Source organism: Mesocricetus auratus, unplaced genomic scaffold, assembly GCF_017639785.1.
Source record: "Mesocricetus auratus isolate SY011 unplaced genomic scaffold, BCM_Maur_2.0 Super-Scaffold_100026, whole genome shotgun sequence".
Classification (NCBI taxonomy): domain Eukaryota; kingdom Metazoa; phylum Chordata; class Mammalia; order Rodentia; family Cricetidae; genus Mesocricetus; species Mesocricetus auratus.
Window position 1 is genome coordinate 8,972,168 of NW_024429207.1, and position 9,597 is coordinate 8,981,764.

At 39.7% G+C, this 9,597-nt stretch overlaps 1 non-coding gene and 1 pseudogene across 1 annotated transcript; both read left to right on the plus strand.

The window, feature by feature from the left end:
- Positions 1–369: 369 nt before the first annotated feature.
- LOC101827383 lies at positions 370–955 on the plus strand (annotated as a pseudogene).
- A 7,198-nt stretch (positions 956–8,153) lies between these two features.
- Positions 8,154–8,257, plus strand: LOC121134194. The gene has a single exon (XR_005871234.1). It is a non-coding gene; the product is annotated as a U6 spliceosomal RNA (small nuclear RNA).
- Positions 8,258–9,597: the final 1,340 nt, after the last annotated feature.

Below are 9,597 nucleotides of genomic sequence, written 5' to 3' on the forward strand. Positions count from 1 at the left end.
CTGGTTTGGTATAATAAAATGGCATGTAAGGAACTGACAGCAATAGAATCAAAGACTGTAAAATGAAAACAACAAGCTCAAGAAAAGAAGAAAAAATATAGAGAAGCTATTTCTTTTTTTTTAAGATTTATTTATTTGCACAAGCATTGGTGTTTTGCCTGCATATAAGTCGGTCTGAGGGTGTCAGATTCCCTGGAAATGGAGTTACAGGCAGTTGTGAGCGGCCATGTGGGTGCTGGGAATTGAACGTGTGTCTTTCTGGAAGAGCAACCAGTGCTCTTAAATGTTGAGCCATCTCTCTCCAATCACGTGAAGCTGTTTCTTATCCTATGTATTCACCAGAGTGTCTTGAAATTTAGCTAAGACTGTATGATAGCTATTCCTTCAGAGAGTCACTCTTTTCAGCATCTGTTACACCAGCCAAAGCAGGCCCTAGATGTTAGTTGTCTATTGTTGTTGATCATGCTTGGGAATATATTATTAAATGTCCTCCTCCTAGTGATGAAAAACAAAAACACCTATCGGAATTTTATGGCGCATTTCTGCTTTTTCACTAGCATTTGTTGAGCTTCTACCCTTGGTAAACATTTCCCTTCTGTCCTATTTCAGGGACCTTGTAGTTTTAGGCATTAGGTTTACTAAATACCACATCTGTCTGCTCACACGAATCATTTCCTCCACTTATGCCTTTTTGCATCACCCGGTTTGTTCACTAGCTTGTATGAATTACTGTTCGACTCTGTCTAGAGCCACCAAGAATTCATTTAAGTGGTACAAGCTATTTTATTTCCTTATGGTCATTTTAACTTGGCTTTCAGTCTTTGCTTATGTTCTGGGAGAGCCAGTCATCTCACATAGCCTAAAGACACACAGGGTTTCTATGTACCAATGCCCTCCCTATGTCAGCACTCAGAGTTACTGGCTGTCATTGTTTATGCTAATGGTTACCCAATAAAAAGTGGTCAGCCCTGAAATCATATACACCCAGGTTACACTAGATGGACTCGGAGGTCTTTATTTATATTACTATTCATATATATATATATATATATATATATACACAGAAAACAATCAAAGAAAGGGAGTTATGGAGAGATGTGGGATGAATTTGGAGAAGGAAGGATGGGGGATTGAAGGTAGAAAAAAAAGCAGTGGAGTAATTAATGCTTTAACTTAAAATACTTTAGTAAAAATGATATGTCAATACTTAAACTCCGTTTTTGAACCTTTGGGCATCATTGTTGAAGTAGTGACAGTCTCTTCTAACAAAGATATGTGTCAGATATAACAAATCACACAGGCACAGATACACACGTGCACAAGACACAATTCTTTTGAACTCTGTTTAGCTTCTTCTAATTTCAGTTTTCCTAGTGGCCTTCTTGTTACCTTTCTTTAGACTGCTAAAAATTTTTAACCATTCACCAGGAGCTAATCAGGCCACATATAAAACAAATTAACAATTATTGATACAAATATGTTAGTTAATTTGTACATTATAAAATCTAGTTTAAAAATCCAACATGCCATTATCATGGCAAGAAATATTTGAATACAACTTTGAGTACAAATTAGGAAAACAATGACACCATAATTTATTAAGCATGTAAAGTGCCCATTAGTTGACATACACTGGAGTCACCTGGAAAAATGGAAGCTCAAATGAATAAATGTCTCTGGGCATGTCTGTGGGGCATTTTCTTGCTTAATGATTGATGGGGGGAGGGGAGCCCAGACCACTGTGGGTGGTGCTGCACTTAGGCAAGTGACCTGAGTTGTAGAAGAAAGTAGGCTGGGCAAACTGTTGGAAGCAAGCCAGTAAGCAGTGCTTTGAGTTCCTTCCTTGAGTTCCTGCCTTGGTGCCTTCAATAATGGGCTGTAATTTATAGTATGATGGCACCTCCTTTTTTTGTTACAGTGTTTAATCCCAGCAGCCCAGAGCAAACTAGAACAGTGTGTAGGAATCTGAAGTTCTCTGTTTTGTCACCTTCCCTCAGTTGTGACTTTTATAGTCATATAATGATTTGTTTAACTTCACACAATAATTTGTTTAAGTGGAGGAACACACAACAATAGATAATTAATAGCATAGTTGTGCTTCTCAAAGTAGGCAACAAGAAATAAATGCACACAAGCTGAAGTGAGTTTTCAATATTTCAAATTCTTGACTCTATTCTGTGATCACCGCATCAAAATCTCAAATAGAAGATCCTGTCATTTGTGTTGTACAACCTTCCTAGCTGATGTTTATACATATTAAAAACTGAAAACACTGTGACAAAAGCAAAATTAGACATCACAACTTCAGTTGCATACCCCTTAATTTTCCTCTTCTCCATTCCAAAAGATGTTTTATTCTTTTTAACTACAAGATTCTCTTTTTGAAAATATTAACCAAACACTGTTAGAATCCTCTGCTTCAATTCCAACAATTTAGAGGATAACAGGGAATCTAAATCCTGCAGGATGAATGTTACATAATTCACTCTGATTACCTTCACATGTGTTTCTCTAGGTTCAATTACATTTAGTTACATCCAAAGCTACCATAACAAAGCAGGCAGGGTTATCTGTCCTTCTGTGAACTACTCAAATGCAAGTTCTGTATTGTTAAATAGCCACATAAGTGATGTAGCCTGTCCAATAAGACTTAGGAAACACAACAACACTAAGGTCTAGAAGGAAAAAAGCAGACTCACTGGAAAAGAAAACTGGATAAACTGACTTGACATTTGCAGATAAAATGCACAGGGGAAATTGATAAACTCCTTTGGATACTTGAGAAAGTAATCCAAACTGGTCCCAATTTAAGGATTGTATACAGACTGCAGGGTGCCATTTGCTATTTGATAATGTGGAACAGCATTATTTTATAATGAGTGATCACTTAGAGCCAAGAGAGAATTGCTGTTCCCTTTAAATCACTTGATGAAGAAATGTGAGGTAAATTGGCATTTCCAGGAAGGTTTGCTTTTTATAATCTCCCAATTACCCATCTACATGAACACAAATAGCATAAATTATGCACTAAATAATCCTTGCCCTTAATTATGCAACCAAATGGAGTGCTCCAGAAGCTAAATGCAGCTCTTAGTACTTTAGTTAGTATATAAAGATACTTGTGTGTATCTTTTCCTGACAGAGGATCAGAGCACTGCTTTACCCTTTCCAGAAATGCTTCTTCTTGCAGTAGATGATAATTAACATGGAGAACCACATCTGGAAAATGCAGACAGCAAGAGACTTTGAAACACTCAGTTCTATATGAAATATCTCCATCAGTCATCCCCTCAAAGCTCTGGGATATATATAGAAGGGGAGGCAGAAAGATTAGCCAGAGGTGGTGGATGTCTCTTATGAAACAGCATCTTCCAGACACAACAGGACTGACACACATATGAACTAACTCACAGAGACTGTGATGGGATGAGTAACACATGAACAGGTTCAAACCAACAAAAATCCCAGCACTGAGAAGAGAAGCATACACAAAGTCCCACCCCTAACCGAGAAGCTGTTTGCAACTGATACCTGCCGGGAAAGGGAAAATCCATGTTCTCTAATGGAGTGCCATTGTGTATATCAACCACATTCCAGGGCCGGCCATAGCCAGGAGGAGATGGCCAACACAAAACAGTATCCATGCCTTTAATCAACATTTTGTTTTCTTTGGTATTTTTTTTGTCTTACATGGTTTATTTATTTATTTATTTATTTATTTATTTATTTATTTATTTTGTTTTTTCGACTTAGGGTTTCTCTGTATTGTTTTGGAGCCTGTCCTGGAACTTGCTAGGTAGACCAGGTTGGTCTCAAACTCACGGAGATCTGCCTGCCTCTGCCTCCTGAGTGCTGGGATTAAAGGTGTGCACCACCAATGCCCAGATACGTGGTTTATTTTATTTTATTTTTTTTGTAAGAGAAAGAGAGAAAGAATATAAAGTTGAGTAGGGAGGAAGGTGGGGAGGATCTGGAAGGCGATGGGGAGGAGAAATGACATAATCAAAAATATTGAATGAACAAAGTTTTAATAATTACTAGTTATAAATAAATTAAATGAGTGAATAAAACAAAAAAAGTGTGTGTATCTTCAGTCAATGCTCAATTTGCTAAATGTCAACTGTTTCTGAGGCTTCTTTGCAGTAGCAAAAGCAGATGGGTAGACAGACAGGAGAAATTAGGTGTACAAACAGCTCAGGCCTGGTCCCTGCAGCACAGGCAGCTGAAGAACCAGGAGCCAGCAGTGCCAAGAGGAAAGCCACGCAGGTAGACTTCCCCCTTCCTGGCACGGTTTCCTTGTTTGCAAGAAAATTCCAAAGTGCCCCAGTCAGCCATCCTTATCATGGGTTTCACATGCTCAGACAAAAAAAACAAAACATTTGAGGAAAAATAACTGAACATGTCCAGATTTTAATCTTTGTCATTGCTTCCTAAACAACAGAGTGTAGCACTTACAACACAGTATAGAACTTACATTACATTGTATTTGGTACCACCAGCAAGCAAGAGATAGCTTATAGAGGACATAAGTAGGTTATATGTAAGAATCATACCATGCCCTTTACGTAAAGGGTTTGAGCCCCCACTGGTCTTGTTATCAGCAGAGGGTCCCGGTACCCCAGAGACGCCAAGGAACAAGTGGATTTAGGAATGTATTAATAGATGTGGGTAAGGAAACAAGGGGCAGGCTACAGGGCTAGAATACCAAACTATGCTTCAAGCTTTATATGGTATGACTCAGTGGCAGAATGCGTGCCTAATATCCATAAGGGTTTGGTTTCAATTCCCAGCAACACACACACACACACACACACACACATGCACACACACACACACACACACACACACACACACACACACACACACACACATAGTGAGAGCGAGAGGGAGGATAAAGCCAATTAAGATCTACGATCCAAATTGTAATTTTTGTCTTTTAACATAATAAAATAGAAAAGTTATATGAATATAGAGTCTCCACTTAAAACTATTTACTTTCATGTTCTTGGAGCAAACTCAGTCTCAGGCATGTTAGGTAAGTGCTGCCCTTACTAAGTCACATCCCAAACCATCATATCTCCTTCCTGAACTGGCCAAAATAAATATTAATATTTGCAAACTACAACTGACCTCAGGCAACTGAAAATGTGAGGGAGAATTCTTAGGATAAAAAATTAGTGTTGGAAATTCCTGGGAAAGCTCTTTTTTCAGTCAGTCCATTTTTGTCTCTGATTTAAGCACTGTTTCAAAAATATTCTCAATAACTGAATAGCTATCAACAATTATCAGTCCCTTGATGCTGAAGGCTACCAGAAAGATGCTCTATGTAAACATGTCTCTTTGGGAAATGGATTATTCTAATCTGAAGGTAACTGAGAAAGAACAGGTGGCCACGAGGCCTCCTGTCTCCAACCTCACCTTTGCCACCTCCATCCAGAAGCACTGGACTGCTTTTCATTCATTTAATCCTCAATCTTCTGTACTCCCCTGCCTCCCTAACAATTCTCATTTCTTTGTGAAACTCACATATGTAATAAATAAGCAAGCTGTTTTTCTCTTTTTTTCTTTGGACGTGCTTGTGGTTATGCTGGTTAGTTTTGTGTCAACCTGACACTGGTTGTTGTCATCTAAGAGGACGGAACTCCAATTGTCTCCATAAGGCTGGGCTACAGGCAAGCCTGAAGAGCATTATTTTAAATTAGTGATTGACATGGGAGGGTACATATACTATTAGTGGTACCATTCTGAGCTGGTGGTCCTGGGTTCTATAAGAAAGCAGGCAGAGTAATCCACTGGAAGCAAGTCAGTAAGCAGCATCCCTCTGTGGTCTCTGCATCAGCTCCTGTCTCTAGGTTCCTGCTTGGTTTGACTTCCTACCTTGGCTTCACTAAATAAGCAGTGTCTCAAGATATGTAACCCAAATGACCCTTTCCTACCCAAATTGCTCTGGTCATGGTGTTTCATCACAGCAATACTAACCCTAAGACAGTGGTATATGTGTCTGTACACACCTGTGGTGTGCACATGGGTAAGAGTGTACATTCACACCCCCACTCCCCCATCTCCTCCACCCCTACCAGTGTGTGTGTGCTTGTAGAAGCCAGAGGTTCATATTAACTCTCTTTCTCTATTGCTCTACATGTTTTTTAGGACTAGATTTCTTTGAACCTGGTGGTTAGCCTGGATGGCCAGCAAGAAATATGCATGCAACTGAGCCCTGGAATCTGTATACTTCTGCATTCCCAGCATGGGAATGCCAGATGTTGACGACCACACTTAGTTCTTTGGCCTGGGTCCTAGGGATATAAACTCAGGTCCTCATACTTGGTGGGGCAAGAACTTTAATAGTGACATGTCCCAAGCCACTGACTTTTTGTTTTGTTAATGGGCCTTTTATCCATTGTCTTCCTAGGGCCTAAGTTGGAGACCTAGGAATGTAGAGAGAAAAATGCCCCTTAAGTTTGTTATGGGAAAGTAAATGATCAGAGTCTTTTTCTTAAATGTTTCTTTTGTAGTTACTTTTGCTCCAAACAATTCTTACATCAAAATGCCATCCTTTGGGGGCCATTGCCAGAACCCCTTCAAAACAAATGAGGAAAACATCATCTCTAAACTCACAGTGTAGACTTGAAAGAAGTGATTCATATTTCAATGAAAGGCAATCTTTTTGATAATCAGGCTTGGGTAACAGCCAGAAAGTGATAGTGCTATTAGTACAGAGACAGTTTGCATACGATTACAGAAAATGAATCAGCACCTAGAAAAGTGATTCCACCCACAGTGAAGTTCACCATCTCTACTCCATCTGGAGCTGGGCCACTAGGAGATTTATATGACTGACAGATGGCTTCTGTGCATGGCTCCAAGCACTCGGTTTTTGAAGCTGTGTGGAACACCAAAACTAGTTTCTCCATTGTGCATTAGGAAAGGAGAAGGTTCAGAACCAGCTATCCTAATGAGGATCTCACAGAAAATCTCACAAAAAAATATGGCAGGGGCCTGGAGAGAAATAATAGATTCAAGTGGTGTCAGAAGTACAGAGAGAGGAAATAATGGAATCCTTCTCCTGACAGCTGACACAGCCTCATTTCTTCCCTAGAACAATGCCAGATGAGATTCTCTGATGTTTAGAATTTAGATGTGCTAGTGACCGACACTGTACACAATAAAGCATGCCTGTCAAATTCAACTTCATTTTTCTATTGCTTGTTTGTTAAAGAAGGGTGTTTCTTTAGATATAGGTTGGCCTTAAGCCCATTGTGTAGCTATACCTGGCTTCAAGCTTGCATCCTATAGCCTCAGCCTTCAGGTGTGTTACCCAATGTCCAGCTCCAATTAGAATTTTAACCAAGTCATGTTTAACATTAAATAAAAAGGGACTCCACCTAAAAGAAATTTCATTTCTTTAGCCTGTCATCAAAAATAATTGTATATAGTCAGGACACAGTTATTTTCACCTAGTTATTTTTGTTATCAACACAACCCTTATTCTGTTTAAATAGTACATTGTCACCTTATATTAAATATAAGACTAGTAAAATTATAAAAGATAAACTGTCTTGGAAAAAAAGAAACTGTACCATATCAACTGAGCTTCACTACCAGTAGAATTTAAGAGATAATACAGTGAACAAAACAAAAGGTTGTAATTAGGCACTTGCCGTTGTGAAAGAATTGAGGCTCAGGGCAGCTGGCCAGTGATGCAGTGAATGTACCATCTTATGCTAAAGAAAGAAGAGCAGGTGAGTCTTCCTGACAGGGGAATAAGTTGGAGATAGAATGGGAGGGGATGTGTGGTAAACAAAAATCATCCCAGTTGGTGGGAAAGAGGCTAGTAGTAAGAGTTTCCTCTGTGAGAAAAGGATAGCTCGCTTTTGGGTAGGCAGACACCTCTATAGATGAAAACTTTCTTTATAAATGCTAATTTTTCTTTATAAAAGGCAGAATTTATTTTTGTGTTTACGGGAGGTGGAAAGAGACAAAAAGCTTTCTCTACATCTGCTGGTCCACACACTTTAAGATTTAAGAGTCCCTTTGCCACCTGGAGATGAGAGCCACATTTCTCTAGGTGTTACTAGGCATGGATACCTGTGCATGGAGATTTGGAGGGAATCATTAACAAATGACGACTGACATCTAAGAAATATATCCATGTGCTCGCTTCGGCAGCACATATACAAAAATTGAAACAATACAGAGATTAGCATGGCCCCTGAGCAAAGATTACATGCAAATTCGTGAAGTGTTCCATATTTTTTGGAGAGGATGTGGTAAAAGGGGACACTCCTCCACTGTTGGTGGGAGTGCCAACTCATACAGCCACTTTGTAAATCAGTATAGAGATTCCTCAGAAAAATGGGAATCAGCCTACCACAATACCCAGCAATTCCACTCTTAGGCATATATCCAAAAGATGCACATTCATACAACAAGGACATCTGTTCCACTATGTTCATAGCAACATTATTTGTAATAGCCAGAACTTGGAAGCAACCTAGATGCCCCTCAACTGAAGAGTGGATAGAGAAAATATGGTACATTTACACAATGGAGTACTACTCAGTGGGAAAAAAACAATGGAATTCTGAAATTTGCAGGCAAATGGGTGGCACTAGAAGAAAGCATCCTGAGTGAGGTAACCCAGTCACAAAAAGACAAACATGGTATGTATTCTCTCATATATGGATTTTAGATACAGATCTGGGGAGTGCCAGCCTATAATCCCATGGCTGGAGAGTCTGGAAAACAAAACCTTCATCCAATGACTGATGGAAGCAGAGGCAGACTCCCACAGCTAAACACTGAGCTGAACTCAAGGAACCCAGTGACAGAGAGGGAGGGCTGATGAGCAAAGGGGTTAAGACTGGGCTGGTTTAACCCCCAGAAACAGCTGACCTGACAAGGGGTAGCTCTTGAATCCCAGACTGATGGCAGAGAATCCAGCATGGGACTGATCAAGACCCCCTGAATGTGGGTGTCAGTGAGGAGGCCTAGGCAATTTATAGGGCCTTGGGTAGTAGATAAGTATTAATCCCTGGCATATAAATGGACTTCTGGTGCCCATCCAATAATAAGAGATGCACTCTCACCCTGGACTCCTGAGGGAGGGTCTAGGCCCTCCCCTGAACAAAATGACAGACTATGGGCACCCCCATGGAGGGCCTCATCCTCCCTGGAGAAAGGAGGAGGTATTGGGGGGGTTGGTGGGAGGGCATGGGAGGAGGGAAGGGAAAGGGAGAGGGACCTGGAATTGACATGTGAAGCAACCTTGTTTCTAATTTAAATTTAAAAATTGAAAAAAAAATAAAAAAAAACTTTGGCCCTTAAAAAAAAAAGAAATATATCCATTTGTGGAAGAGGCATATATTGAAACATCACATTCTGTCATCAATTAGGGTCTTTCCTTTCAAAGGCAATCCTGTGGGCAATATCTCCTGGTCATCAGGGTCTTCTCTTGCCTCCTTATGAAAGACCAGTCATTAAATATCACAAATTTATATTTACATATTTGTTACTCATTGGGATACTTTCATGATAAATCCCTTCTCCAATTATGGAATGAATGACAGTTATGTTATAGAATTTCAAAAGCTAATA